The sequence below is a fragment of the Bos taurus genome, chromosome 9 (assembly GCF_002263795.3).
Source record: "Bos taurus isolate L1 Dominette 01449 registration number 42190680 breed Hereford chromosome 9, ARS-UCD2.0, whole genome shotgun sequence".
NCBI classification, from domain to species: domain Eukaryota; kingdom Metazoa; phylum Chordata; class Mammalia; order Artiodactyla; family Bovidae; genus Bos; species Bos taurus.
Genome location: NC_037336.1, coordinates 24,314,792 through 24,331,112, shown reverse-complemented (window position 1 = coordinate 24,331,112; position 16,321 = coordinate 24,314,792).

The following is a 16,321-nucleotide window of genomic DNA, read 5'->3' as shown; positions in this document are numbered from 1 at the left end:
CTATGTGTTAGAGTGCTGCTGCTGCTGCTAAGTCGCTTCAGTCGTGTCCGACTCTGTGTGACCCCATAGACGGCAGCCCACCAGGCTCCTCTGTCCATGGGATTTTCCAGGCAAGAGTACTGGAGTGGGTTGCCATTGCCTTCTCTGATGTGTTAGAGTATATGACTGTTAATCAGTATTTTTTTTCCTTATTCGTGAAAGATTACATTTCCCTGCAAAATTAAAGTTAGGCTTTACTTCAATTCAACAGTGATTTGTGTTGGCTAATAAGAAAATGGGTTATAATGTTCTCTGTGACTTCCAGGCTGAAGCCTTACTCTCTTCTCCCTCTACCACTGTGATAGGAAGTCCTCTAGCTAGGAGCTACTTTTCCAGCATGGGTTCTAGAGTGAGGACAATGGCAATGTAAGTTGCAATGGACTTGAAACATGAACAAGAAATAAACCTTTGGTGTTTTAACCCAGAGAGAATGTGGTTGTCATTACAGCATTACTTAATTTGTTCTGACACAGCACATTAGAACAATAGACAGACTACCCAAGTCCTTGGGCATTCAGAGACACAAACAGGGATTTGATTTAGAAGGCTGTATATTGTCACCCTGCATATTGAACTTATATGCAGAGTACATCATGAGAAACGCTGGGCTGGATGAAGCACAAGCTGGAATCAAGATTGCCGGGAGAAATATCAATAACCTCAGATATGCAGATGACACCACCATTATGGCAGAAAGTGAAGAACTAAGGAGCCTCTTGATGAAAGTGAAAGAGGAGAGTGAAAAAGTTGGCTTAAAACTCAACATTCAGAAAATGAAGATCATGGCATCTGGTCCCATCACTTCATGGCAAATAGATGTGGAAACAGTGACAAACTTTATCTTTTTAGGCTCCAAAATCACTGCAGATGGTGACTGCAGCCATGAAATTAAAAGACACTTGCTCCTTGGAAGAAAAATTATGACCAAACTAGACAACATATTAAAAAGCAGAGACATTACTTTGCTGACAAAGGTCTGTCTAGTCAAGGCTATGGTTTTTCCAGTAGTCATGTATGGATATGAGAGTTGGACTATAAAGAAAGCTGAGCACTGAAGAATTGATGCTTTTGAACTGTGGTGTTGGAGAAGACTCTTGAGAGTCCCTTGAACTGCAAGGAGATCCAACCAGTCCATCCTAAAGGAAATCAGTCCTGAATGTTCATTGGAAGGACTGATACTGAAGCTGAAACTCCAATACTTTGGCCACGTGATGTGAAGAACTGACTCCTTGGAAAAGACCCTGATTCTGGGAAAGATTGAAGGCAGGAGGAGAAGGGGAAGACAGAAGATGAGATGGCTGGATGGCATCACCGACTCAATGGACGTGAATTTGAGTAAACTCCAGGAGTTGGTGATGGACAGGGAGGCCTGGCGTGCTACAGTCCATGGCGTCTCAAAGAGATGGACACAACTGAGGAACTGAACTGAACTGAACTGATACCTCCTCATAGTTTAACCATCCAATTGCTCTTTCCTTTCATCCTTTCAGAAGTCTATACAGATTCTTATTAAAGAACTTATATTAAACTTTTCTCATATTGGCTTCCTCAACTGGGTCATGAGGTTCCTGAGCTCAAGGATTCTATCCCTTCCATCTCTGTATCCACAATGTCTGTTGCCCAGCAGGTCTCCGATTATCAAGAACTGAATCATCAGGCATGAATGGATGAGTGGATATTAGAAGGGTAGACGAGTGGAGAAACAAATATTTAAGTGCTAAAACAATCTGGTCTCATAATCTCCCTCTAAATTTGGGTAAACAAATTTATTAAGTAATTTAAATTAAAATTTCTCTTTTGACAGTAAATATACATTTTCTAAAATTATTTGCCTTATTACTGATACAAGACATTGACTAGGTCTTAATTTGCTACAAGCTAAACTTTGCCATTAACCTCAAAGCACAGATAAAAGAGGGCCTTAAAGTAAATATAAATGGGAAACAAAGACTGAAGTAAACTACCATCCTCCCTCGCCCCAGAAAGAGGAGCTGGGGTGAGAATGAAAGCTGTTGGGTGGAGAAGCCCATGAAAACATCTGCCAGGAGGGTTTCAAAGAGTGAAGAGGACACTTACTGTGTGTGCTATTGCCAAAGCCCCCCAAAACTCAACATCAATGGAGTGCTGTTTGTTTTTTCTATAGTCAATAGATCAAAAGCCTGAGCGGTGGTGCGATCTGCTCTTTGTAAGGAGAAAAGGTCTATGCAGAGAAATGGGGGAAAACATCTGGAAATATCTGTCTATGAAGCTGCTTGAAAAATCACCATGTAGCAGCAATAGGAGAAACATCTGTGCTGTGTACACCAGCCTGGCATAGGAGAGAAGCTGCTGGGAAGAGAACCATGTAATCAAGATAAAGATCAGGGTGGAGACAGGCACCCTTTGAATGACAGAGCTTCCCAGATCTCATTTGTAGCCATATGTAATCAATAAGAACAGTTTTCCCTTCCAAAGAATTTAGATTAGCAGCACCTGCTCCAGACATAGCTGGGCAAAGGCAGAATACAATATGTTAAGGCAATTTCTCAAAGACATTGTCAAATGTCATTAAAGAGCGGGATCTGTGTGTTATGTGTTCACTGTGAAGTTCTAAACACTAATGAATTATTTTAGAATGATGTTTGGAAGCAGCTTATAAGCACGAATGTTGAACCCCAGATACCTTCAACACAGTTTTCTTACACAAATTATGTGCATCAGTTTTTTAATCAAAGGTATTTTGAAAACACTATTTTTCATCAAAGCTAATGCAAATTCAACAATTTTCTTAAAACAAATGTTTGTTTTGTTACATTTTGAACTAATGCCGTCACACAAGTTTTTAAAAATAAATATGCAAGTAATAAATACTCAGTTACATGCTCTTTAAAATACAAATTCATGAAATCGTTTCCTATATGCCTGGGGGTATCTCTATCATCTTTTGATAAATTAAATTAACTCTGTTATTCAATTAAAATATAAAGTTAGAGAAAATCTCTAGAGATGAAAACTTCATTTACATCTACATTTTAAAAATACTGTACAGCTGTGAAACTAGATTAAAGTACATTCAATGTTTTTGTTATTTATAAAATTTGGCCTGCAAACATGGTGTTCCCGATATTGGTGTTAATTAGCAAGTTGTCACTTTGTATTAGACTGGAGTTTTCTAATGCTTTTATTGCATCTTGAAACAGTGTTTACATGCCCCATGAAATTATTTTGTTAGAATATTGTTCAATTCTTTTAACTTTTCTCAGTCCATGCTCCCATAATTTATTGGCATAGCCCTCAGAGTCAACAAAAGAGTCTGAAATGCAGTACTTGGGTGCAATCTCAAAAATGACAGAATGATCTCTGTTTGTTTCCAGGGCAAACCATTCAGTGTCACAGTAATCCAAGTCTATGCACCAACCACTAATGCTGAAAAAAAAATGAAGTTGACTGCTTTTATGAAGACCTACAAGACCTTCTAGAGCTAACACCAAAAATAAATATGTCCTTTTTATCATAGGGGACTGGAATGCAAAAGTAGGAAGTCAAGCGATACATGGAATAACAGGCAAGTTTGGCCTTAGAGTACAAAATGAAGCAGGGCAAAGGCTAACAGAATTCTGCCAAGAGAAAGCACTGATCATAGCAAACACCATTTTTCAATAACACAAGAGACGACTTTATACGTGGACATCACCAAATGATCAATACTGAAATCAGATTGATTACCTTCTTTATAGGCAAAGATGGAGAAACTGTAAACAGTCAGCAAAAACAAGACCTGGAGCTGATTGTGACTCAGATCATCAGCTCTCAGAGCAAAATTCAGGCTTAAACTAAAGAGAGTGGGGAAAACCACTAGGTCAGCAAGGTATGACTTAAATCAAATCCCCTATGAATATATAGTAGAGGTGATGAATAGATTCAAGGGACTAGATCTAATAAACAGAGTGCCTGGAGAACTATGGACAGAGGTCTGTAATATTGTATAGGAGGCAGTCAACAAAACCATCCCAAAGAAAAAGAAAGGCAAGAAGGCAAGGTGGTTGCCTGAGGAGACTTTACAAATATCTGAAGAAAGAAGAGAAGTGAAAAGCAGGGAAGAAAAGAAAAGATACACCCAACTAAATGTAGAGTTCAGAGAATAACAAAGAGAGACAAGAAGGCCTTCTTCAATGAAGAATGCAAAGAAATAAAAGGAAAGCAACTGAAAGGGAAGGACTAGAGATCTCTTCAAGAAAACTAGAAATATCAAAGGAATATTTCATCCAAAGATGGTCACAATAGAGGACAGAAATGGTAAAGACCTAATAGAAGCAGAAGAGATCACAAAAGATACAGAAAAAATACACAGAAGAAGATACACAAAAGAAATACACACAAAAAGATCTTAATGACCCAGATAACCACAATGCTGTGGTCACTTACCCAGAGCCACACATTCTGAAGTGTGAAGTCAAGTGGGCCTTAGGAAGAACTGCTTTCAATAAAGCTCATAGAGGTGATGGAATTCTAGCTGAGCTATTTCAATCCTAAAAAAATGATACTACCAAAGTGCTGGACTCAACATGTCAGAAAATTTTGAAAACCAAGCAGTGACCACAGGACTGGAAAATGTCAATCCTCATCCCAATAGTCAAAAAGGGCAGTACTAATGAATGTTCAAGCCACTAGACAATTGCACTCATCTCCTATGCTAGTAAGGTTATGCTCAAAATCCTGCATGCTAGGCTTCAGCATTTTGTGAACCAAGAACTTCCAGATGTCCAAGCTAGGTTTAAAATAGGCAGAGGAACCAGAGATCAAATTGCCAACATTTGCTGGATCATAGAGAAAGCAAGAGAATTCCAGAAAAACTTCTGTTTCATTGATTACGCTAAAGCCTTTGTGTGTATCATAACAAACTATGGAAAACTCTTAAAGAGATGGGAATACCAGACCCTCTTACCTGTCTCCTGAGAAACCTGCATGCTGGTTAAGAAGCAACAGTTAGAGCCTTGTATGGAATAACTGACTGGTTCAGGATTGAGAAAGGAGTATGACAAGGCTGTTTATTGTTAACCTATTTATTTAACTTATACACAAAACACATCATGAGGAATGCCAGGCTGGATGAGTTACAAGCTAGAATCAAGATTGCTGGGAGAAATAGCAACAACCTCAGTTATGCAGATGGTACCACTCTAATGGCTGAAAGCAAAGAGGAACTAAAGAACCTCTTGAGGAAGGTGAAGGAGGAGAGTGAAAAAGCCAGTTTAAAACTCGGTATTAAAAAACCAATATCATGGCATCCAGTCTCATCACTTCATGGCAAATAGAAGGGGAAAAGATAGAAGTAGTGCCAGATTTCCTCTCTTCTTGGGCTCTAAAATCACTGAAGATAGTGACTGTAGCCGTGAAATTAGAAGATGACTGCTTCTTGGCAGGAAAGCTATGACAAATCTAGACAGTGTCTTAAAAGGCAAAGACATCACTTTGCTGACAAAGGTCCATATAGTCATGGCTATTGTCTTTCCAATAGTCATGTGTAGATGTGAGAGCTGAATCATAAAGAAGGCAGAGCACCAAAGAATTGATGCTTTCGAACTGTGGTGCTGGAGGAGACTCTTGAGAGTCTCTTGGACTGCAAGGAGATCAAACCAGTAAATCTTAAAGGAAATCAACCTTGAATACTCATTGGAAGGACTGATGCTGAAGCTCCAATCCTCTGGCCACCTGATACAAAGAGCTGACTCATTGGAAAAGACTTTGATGCTGGGAAAGATTGAAGGCAGAAGAGGGCAACAGAGCCTGAGATGGTTGGATGATATCACCAGTTCAATGGACATGAACTTGGACAAACTCTGGGAAATGGATGTTTATAATAACTTGATTCACAATTGCCAAAACTTGGAAGCAATAAGGTGTTCCTCAGTAGGTGAATGAATAAAGTATGGTAATACAGACAATGTAATATTATTAAGCCATGAAAAGACATTGACGAACCTTAAATGCACATTACTAAGTGAAAGAAGCCAATCTAAAAAGGCTGAATACTATATAATTCCAATTATTAATATATGAAATTCTGGAAAAGATAAAACTATGGGAGAGCATAGAGAATTTTTAGAGCAGTGAAAACATTCTGTCTGATCCTGTAATGGTATATATATAATATTATGCATTTGTCAAAAACCATACAAAGAAGCACGCAAACAATGAACCATAAGGTAAACTATGCATTTAGTTAATTATAATGTATTAATATTATTTCATCAGTTCTAAAAAATTTACTACTCTAATGCAAGATGTTAATATTATGGAAGACTATGTCAGGAATGTATGGATGTGAGAGTTGGACTGTGAAGAAGGCTGAGCACCGAAGAATTGATGCTTTTGAACTGTGGTGTTGGAGAAGACTCTTGAGAGTCCCTTGGACTGCAAGGAGATCCAACCAATCCATTCTGAAGGAGATCAGCCCTCAGATTTCTTTGGAAGAAATGATGCTAAAGTGGAAACTCCAGTACTTTGGCCACTTCATGCGAAGAGTTGACTCATTGGAAAAGACTCTGATGCTGGGAGGGATTTGGGGCAGGAAGAGAAGGGGACGACAGAGGATGAGATGGCTGGATGGCATCACTAACTCGATGGACGTGAGTCTGAGTGAACTCCGGGAGTTGGTGTTGGACAGGGAGGCCTGGCGTGCTGCGATTCATGGGGTGGCAAAGAGTCAGACACGACTGAGTGACTGATCTGATCTGATCTGATATGTCAGGAAGGAGGGAGTACACGTGACCTCTGTCTTTTCTGCTTAATTTTTTTTAAATCTGAAACTACTCAAAAAAATAAATCCTGTTAATAGTGTTTTAAAATGCTATCAGAGCTCAGAGTGAAAAAATTGTTTCCAGTCAGAAAAGGCAGGGAAAATAAAACTACTCAGAAGAGATGATATTCCGAATAGACATTGACAGATTATTAAGATTTAGATAATACAATATCCTTGTATAGGATGAGGACATTCTGATATTAAAAAAAGAGAGAGAGAGAATGGGTAAAGACAGAGGTAACATTCTCAACACAAACCGAAGTTGCTCAGTTATGTCCGACTGTTTGCGACCCCATGGACTGTAGCCTACCACGCTCCTCTGTCCATGGGATTTTCCAGGCAAGAGTACTGGAGTGGGGTGCCATTTCCTTCTCCAGAGGATAAGGACATTCTGGTAGAAAACAAAAGAGAATGGGTAAAGACAGAGGTAACATTCTCAGCAGAACAATTAAGCAAATGTGCAAATCAATTCATCTGTGGCTCCTGAGTTCATTATACACCAGTAACCTTTACTACTTAACCTATGTGAGCTTCCATTTCTTTATTACTAAAGTAGGAATAGTTGTATATCACAAGTTTGTTCTTATAATTATATTATATAATATGCATACAGTCTTTATATTACATGAGCATGGCATAGCCCTAGACTCACTACTATTCCCATTATTAGTAGGAAAATATTCAGTGGGTATAGGTTACAGTGGATACTGTGATGTCCATCCCTCTAAGATGGACTTAGAGGGATTGTAAGAACAGTTGAGGGAAAGGATTGATAAAAATTTTGTAAAAACAACTGTTAGAACATTTGAACTAAACTAAAGACTTTGGACAACGTTCTATTTTTCAGGAAGAGAATGGAGGTTCTACTTTGGTCAGTATCATAACATTTGAGATGCATCTAGCTCTGTACCTGTAACATAGTAGATGTGAAGGATGACAGAATGTTAAGGAAGGCTACAAAGGAAAGAATTCCAATGACATGACATTTTCAACACTATCAAATACTCAGAGGTGTTGAGGAATCTGAGGAAGAGTCAAAATCATTGGATCTGTCAACCAATTGGTTATATGTGACTTCTGAGAAAATTATTTTTACAAAGAAGTTGGAGCAATAGACAAAAGAATGGTTTTTAATGTGTGGAAAAGAACTAGAAAACGCAGTGGAAACAACTCTTTCTAGACGTTTAATTGGAAAAGGAAGCAGAGACCTAGGAGAATAACTCAAAAGGGTAGCAAAAAAGAAAAGCTTGTTTTTAGGATGCAGAATATTTCAACATGCATACTAGTATAGAATTTTTCAATATTAAAGATGCAAAAGAAAGGATAGATAGAGGGTATACAATCAAAGCACATAGGCTAGGTAGACAGAGAATCACGGTGGTGGTGGTCGTTTAGTCGCTAGTTTGTGTCTGATTCTTGCGACCTCATAGACTGTAGACCACCAGGCTCCTCTGTCCATGGGATTTCCCAGGCAAGAATACTGGAGTGGGTTGCCGTTTCCTTCTCCAGAGAGACAGAGAGTAGTAGGGAGAAAAGGCTCATTTTGAAGGAAAGGAAAAATGAAGAAAAGAGGAGTGAGTAACTGAAGAAACAGATACTTTGAAGTTTAGAGAGTAGAAGTTGAAGCACCTCCTTCATTCAACAAACATTTTTCTGCATCAAAGTTTCTAACATGGGCAAGGGAGCAAGAACAGAAGCATAAAATGCATATAATTTCAGGATGGAACAGGAAATTCTGTGATAGAGGGGAGTGTGAAATGGCACTGGAGTCAGGGGAGACTCCACAGATAAGGCAATATTTCAACAATGTCTTTTAAGTTACAAGTAGAGCAGTCAGGGAAAGGCATTTCAGACAGAAGAGACAATGTGTAAAATTTAATAGGGAAAATTAAGAAAATCATATATGATAGTCCTTTGGAGGTAAAGTCTTGTTTCCTGGCTTCTATAATAACTGACGGGAATTTGTTTTCTTCTAAGCAAATGTGTGTAGACAGTGGAGATCATAGTCAATAATTCCAATGTCATTCCTTCAAACACACAGACAAGATGGCTACATTACTGGTCCATGAGTACATACAAGCAATAAGCACATAAGCACAAAACCAATTCTCCATTTGCTTATAATTATTAATGGCAATACCATTTTCCCTACACCCACTTAAGCTTTTTTTTTTTTTGTCTCTTCACGTACCACTCTATTAGCAACAAATACTCTAAATTAATTCTTCACAGAGTTTTTCATTTTTAAAATTTTCTACATCCACTGACTAGGTTTTAATCGAAGTCATCATTAGATCATGCCTAAATTCTTACAACTTTCTTAGCTTCTATCTATAATTCCTTACTTTTCAAAACTATCCTGTACCCAGCTGCCAGCTTATCTTACCAAGCACTATCTTCCCTAGGCTTTCTGCTATTATCAGACCCCTAGGTGACTCCCGGCTACTGAAGACGGAGCCTCTAGCCACAAAGCCTGGTTCCTTCACAACCTAATCAGGACTCAGTTTTTACCACTTAGCTTCTGCATGCTGCACTAAATATGCAAGAATATGGAGCAAGCAGAACTCTCACACATTTTTAATGGAAACTGAGAAGAGATATGGCAATTTCTCACAAAACTAAATATGCATCTACCTTATGACACAGCAATTCCACTCAGATATTTTTCTAAGGAAAGAAAACTGTATGTAGGAATAGTAATAGCACCTTTTATTCATAATAGCCCCAAACTCAAAACAGTCCAGGTGTTCATCAGTAGACAAAAGGATAAACTATAGTATATTCATACAAGAAAATATTACTCAGTTGTAAAAATGAATGAGCAACGGATACAATAAAATGAATGAATCTCAAAAACAGTATGCTAAGTGGAAAAAAAAAGGCAAAACAAATCTATGGTCAAGTAATATCAGACTAGTGGGGCAGCGGTTACAAAAACTAACCAACAACAGAAACAAGATAATGCTTTGAAATGATGGTAATATTTTGTATCTTGATAAGAGGTTTGTTTTAAAAATGTACATGGAGTAGTCAAATTTTTCAACAGTACACTTAGATATATTTTTCTGTTTATACATTTTACTTTAAAAAATAACTTTAAACAAATATTGAACCCACTTACTCATATACATGATGAAGTGCTTGGTGGGGAAGTATACAGATGTTTGCAACTTACTTTGAAATAAATTAATAAGTAAGATGGATTGACTTACAGATAGATGGATATATAGATGGACAGATATGTGATAAAGCAAATATACTCAAATGTTGAGTGTATAATTTAGGTAGCAGTATATGAATGTTCACTGTATAATTCTTTTAAATTCTGTGCACTTGAAATTTTAATAATAAAATGTCAGATGTGGGGAGGGACCTGGTTTCCCATAACTTCTTTAAATATATATATATATATACATATGTATATGTATATATATAGATTTCCCTGGTGGCTCAGATGGTAAAGCGTCTGTCTACAATGCGGGAGACCCAGGTTTGATCCCTGGGTCGGGAAGATCCCCTGGAGAAGGAAATGGCAGTCCACTCTAGTACTATTGCCTGGAAAATCCCATGGACAGAGGAGCCTGGTAGGCTACAGTCCATGGGGTTGCAGAGAGTCAGACACGACTGAGTGACTTCTCTTCACATGTATATATATACACACATTCTGACCTACTTGACCATTTTCATTTTTTCTCACCTCTTGTACCTTTAACGTACAAATATCTCCTTTACCCTCCTTCATACTCAAACCCAAACTTATCCAATCTATAGGCTGTCCTCTACAAAAGTTTTGGTGACTGAGTCCACCTAAAATGACATCTCTCTCTTAAAATGAAGTTTAATTAATTCAATGCTTTTCACTGGACTTAAAATATAAATTGTGATAAGAAATACTCTATCAGAGTGTTATAGCATAGGCCAGGCTCTAGAAAAAAAGCACCTAGTTTTAATCCCAGCCCCACAATTTATTAAACCATGTAGTCTTAGGCTTGAGATATCTCACTCCTAAAACCAGAAAACTTTTATCTCTCTTAGATATTATTGTGAGGAAAAGATATTTTCGTGTTAATATCTTCTGCCTGACACATAGAGCTTAATACATGTTATTAAGTATTGTCTTTGTTCGACATAGACACACTGTTTCACTGCGTTCTTCTGCAAAAAGTTACCATATAATAAAGGTAAACCCACTAATAAAAGTATCTTATTAATGAATGAATGACAGAACTTTAAAAATTAGTCTGTTTTACTAGGGTGCTACGCTGTCTCTGTCTGACCATCCTTTCCAGAATTATAGCTTTAACTAATCTCTTCCAAGCAGCATATAACAAAATTACTAACAAATGAAAGACTGTTTGTTAATTTAATGCACATTCTTCACTGTTGCGTTAGAAGCACGTCTATGTTTTGACTGCTTTTAGAATCATGAAAAGAAATATTTGGTACGGACTGCAAACTTTGCTAGTGTTTTCTTACATACTAAGATCCAATTAGCCATTCATCTTCCAGAGTGGGGAATTCTGGAGTTCCGGAGATGCTCAACTTTGAAAGCTTCTAACACAGAACAGAATCAAACAAACATGAGTTTTATGTCTTTGCTGTTTCTTTAGAGAAATATTAAAACATTGCTGGAAACTAATTTTATGAACTTCAAAAAGCTAAAGGAAACCATACATCTTGCAGGATCATAGTAAGACTAAGCCTTATTCATCAGTACCACAGCAATGATGACACAATTATTTTTATGGGATATAGAAGTATAAAAACTTATGAACAACTGAGAGAGAAAATTAGCAAGTTACATGGCAAGTTGGAGGGCCATATCTTACCACAAATGCAGAGAGGCCCTATAGAAATTATATGCAAATGTAAAGACTTCAGGAAGTCTATCACACAATGAGTTTCCATCTCAAAAACTTTTCTCAGAATTCCAGAACTATGGAGTAATTAGAAATCATAAGTGCCTATGTATGAACAGTCTACTTTTCATATGCCATAATGAGAATTTAAAGCTTATGCACAGATGGCTTTAAAATGTCAAGATAACTATTATGTACTTTCTACTACCTGGAACTTCTAGAGGAGCTCTCACATCTATACTTTATACAGGAATCCTGGCTAGAACAGGATTCTAAAGAAAGTCCAATGTCTTTGTTTTGCTTTAAGGCTAAGGCCAGGTACTTCAGCCTGGCCTCTTGGAAAGAATGTTCTGAGTCATGGAAAAAACTCATGAGAATGTAGAGGTATCCACAAACATACCACTGGAATAGCTCAAGTTAAAGAGATTACAAAGGCCTGTGGGCAAGTAAAAGGATGTATTTGCTGGGGAGGGGTTCTCTGCTGGTGCTCATAAACTAACTGGATACATTTAGCAAGCAGCAGAAATTTCTTGTACTTCCTTCAGAGGAAGAAGGCAGGCCTGAGTTGAAGTGAGGTCTCCAAGGTGATGCTTCAAGGTTCACCAACACAGAGGCTCTCCATCCAGGGGAGTCTTTTCTATTAACAAGTGCCTCCTACACGGGGTCCTGGTTCTCATGGGTATTTATCAATTATTTACCTATGTGAGGGCAAGCACAGCATATTGCATGCAAAGACTGGATGGCTTGCATAGAAAGTTAACACCAACATTCGCATTAATTTATAATTATCATATTTCACTTAACAGGTAAGTTCCCTAGTCCACTTCCCCATCACCCCAGTCGCACCTAATTGCCTAACCACACTAAGAAGTCTGTTCCCTGAATAATCCCAATTATTTGCCCTCAGTTGCATTGTTTGCTCTGAGTGATCCGCTCAAACTCAATCTCATCCTTTCATCTCTCAACTTTTACAGGCTAGAGTTGTTCTTTATGGTGATTTGGCCTTTCAAAAGTTTCTCTCTGGTTTCCCTGGTGGCTTAGTGGTAAAGAATCCGCCTGCCAATGCAGGAGACACGGGTTCAACCCCTGATCCAGGAAGATCCCGCATGCAGCAGAGCAACTAAGCCCATGAGCCACAACTATTGAGCTTGCACTCTAGAGCCCAGGAGTCGCAACTACGGAGCCCATGTGCTGCCACTACTGAAGTCCAAGCACCTAGAGCCCATGGCGCACAGGAGAAACCATTACCAGGAGAAGCCTGTTCACCGCAACCAGAATGTAGCCCCCCAGTCACCAACTAGAGAAGAGCCCGAGCAACAATGAAGACCCAGCACAGCCAAAAAGAAATTTTAAAAATTATATAAAAAAAATTCCTCTCATCCCTTAATATTTATAAAACCCTTGCAGATTTCAACCACAGGAAATAGCTGGTAATCCTGATAGTGTATATACATACAAATCCAGAAATACTTGGCAGTGAGCAGTTTTAAGAACATGAAATACCAAATCTTAAAAGGGTACATTTCCCTTTTTGTTTCCTGTGGCTACTGTAGCAAACTATGACAGACTTGGTGGTTTCGATCAATGAAAATGGATTCTGTCACAGTTCTAGGAGCCAGAGCGCCAACATGAGTGTCACTGGGTGAAGATCAAAGGCTCATCAGCTCTGCCTTCCCTCTGAAGGCTCTGGGGGAGAATTGGTCCCTGGCTTCTCCCAGTTTCTGGTGGTGCTGTGTATGTTTCTTCTTCTGTGTGTATATCTCCCATGTATATATCTTCTTTATTATCTGCATCAAACCCCGCTCTGCCTCTCTCTCATAAGATATTACATTTAGGGTCCATCCTGATTATTCAGGATAATCTCCCTAACTCAAAATTCTCAACTGAATCACATCTATTGTACATAGACCTTTCCTTTCCCTTTATAAGGCAACACTTACAAGTTTCAGAGACCAGGAACTAATATCTTTGGGGGGCATTATTCAGCTTACCCCACCCTCCAATGATCCCCCCATTCTGGGTGCTTTATATAAATATCAGGGGATCATTTTGCTACTATTACTCTATAAATGGAGGAGGAAATGGCAACCCACTCCAGTATTCTTGCCTGGAAAATTCCATGGACAAAGGAGCCTGGTGGGCTATAGTCCATGATATTGCAAAGAGTTGGGCATGACTGAATGATTGAGCATGCAAGCACTCTGTAAATACCATTCTTATTATAATGAATTGTATTTAAATATGTTTATATACTCAGGTGTAAGAGCCAAGCTCATCCACTATGTATGGGGAAAGGGCTAATCAGATAGATGAAGTCATTTCTAGTACTACTTACACAAAACAAACATGCAAATTTTAAAAAAAAGAAAAACTCAGAAACCAAAACGCAGTCTTCCAGTAACTGAGGAAAAACTTCAGAGTACCTTTGCCTCAATCATGGGCATATTAGGTCACCATAGAGAAGAGTATTTAAGCCATCCCCTAGAGTAGTTTTAAGATGGTACTAAGGGAAACCATCTAAGAAGTAAGTCATAAGCGCCCAGGCAAAGTTGTGAGGGCCCTTAGGGGCCATCTGACTCAAACTGGAGAATGAGATGAGTCAAGTTCATGAGCCCAGTGGCAGGACTGCCAACACAACTCTAGAAACTATTTTCTTCTTTGATTGCACTCTTTTTATATCTCCTGAACTATCTATGCTTTCCCCATTTGGCTATTCCTATACCCTATTATTTAGTCCACAAATATTGATTGAATGCCCAATATATGCCAGGCACAGCATATGTCCCCACAATGCAACCCTTAACAAAACAGACCCAGTCTCTATCCTTCTTGCACTCACAGTCTGTAAGTGTAGCTCCTTGGTGCTCAGTAGCAGGAAATCCCTGCCTTATGTCTGTGAAGAGAAGCCCAGGGCCAGTGGCTTAACAGGAGTACATCATGAAGGTGGGAGGGCTTCCCCGAGACGTAGGTTTGATCTCTGGATGGGGAAGAGCCCCCGGAGAAGGAAATGGCAACCCACTCCAGTATTCTTACCAGGATAATCCCATTGACAGAGGAGCCTGGTGGGCTAGGGTCCATAGGGTTGTGAAAGAGTCAGACACGACTGAACACACACACACACATGAAGCTGGAATGGGACTAAATTGAATGTGAAACTGAAGGAAGCAGAGACAGAGAAACTCAATAAGCTGTGCTTCTTCATTTGGAGACTCCCCTTCCAGGGAAAACCCACAGTGTTCCGGAATTTTATTTTAATAAGAAAGTCCGAATTGATATAGAGCAAAGGGCTTCAGAGCCCTTGGAGAAGTGAGAGAGCAATGGGATGAGCCCCCTCAAGCGCCTTCTTCAAACAGAGCAGCTCTGTTTTCATCTGGTTTACATCTTAGGCGTTTAAACAAACGGTTCTGCAACCAGAACAATGAAGATTGAAAACTCCTGCTTCGAGGAGCAGGCCCCACAGTGACCAACGAACTCCTCCTGCATTGCGGCATGCATGGGAAACAGCTCAAAACGTATGCACCAGGAATGGTGGGTCAGGCATTGGCTTTTCTTAAGAAGTGTATGCTATTTAACCAGTGACAGGAACCAGTGTAGATGACGATAACCTGACTTTTCCTGGTGTTTCATTTTCCCTTTATGTGACGGGAAAAATAACCAGGAAGGGAATGAAAAAAGGCAAATTTGTTCTCACAGTGCTTGCCACCTATCAAGTGATAATTTCCCTGCTCATGTTCCAAACATTCTCCATCTCATTGGAAGCACTTTACATCTTTATGAATTTCTGAAGAGTTGGATCTTGGAATTACATGAGTTACTTTTTTAAAAAGGAATTGAGTTAATATCTGAAAGTTTGATGAAAATTTCCCCTTATTGATTATAGATGTATCTTTTTTATTACCTTATGAATTTTTAGAAAGATGTGTGTGCATGCTAAGTCACTTCAGTCTTGTCCGACTCTGCAACCCTATGGCTTGTTGCCTGCCAGGTTCCTCTGTCCATGGGATTTAGAAAGATGAGTGAAACTCATATTTCACAGACTACATGAAGAGGTTAGTGAGATAAGTGATAATAACAACAGTAATCATCAGTTTGATCTGGTTCTCCTTCTGCCTGATCTGCTGCTGCTGCTGCTAAGTAGCTTCAGTCGTGTCCGACTCTGTGCGACCCCATAGACGGCAGCCCACCAGGCTTCCCGTCCCTGGGATTCTCCAGGCAAGAACACTGGAGTGGGTTGCCATTTCCTTCTCCAATGCATGAAAGTGAAAAGTGAAAGTGAAGTCACTCAGTCATATTCAACTCCTAGCGACCCCATGGAGTGCAGCCTACCAGGCCCCTCCGTCCATCGGATTTTCCAGGCAAGAGTACTGGACTGGGGTGCCATTGCCTTCTCCGTCTGCCTGATCTAGCCTTCAAAAAATTCTTCCTAAATGGTTCTGAGTTTTCTTAGGTGGAATCTTACACTTGGCACCTAATATTACCAGGCCCTTTCATTCTTGCTTGCAGTCACAATTTCTTTAGTCACCTTTAATGTCAAAAGTGGCATCATATCATAATAACCACAGTTACTTAAAATGAACTGGTTTAGAGTTCTAGCACTTTAACAAGTCCTGTTCAAATCTCAGTTGTGCCAGAATCTGAAGGC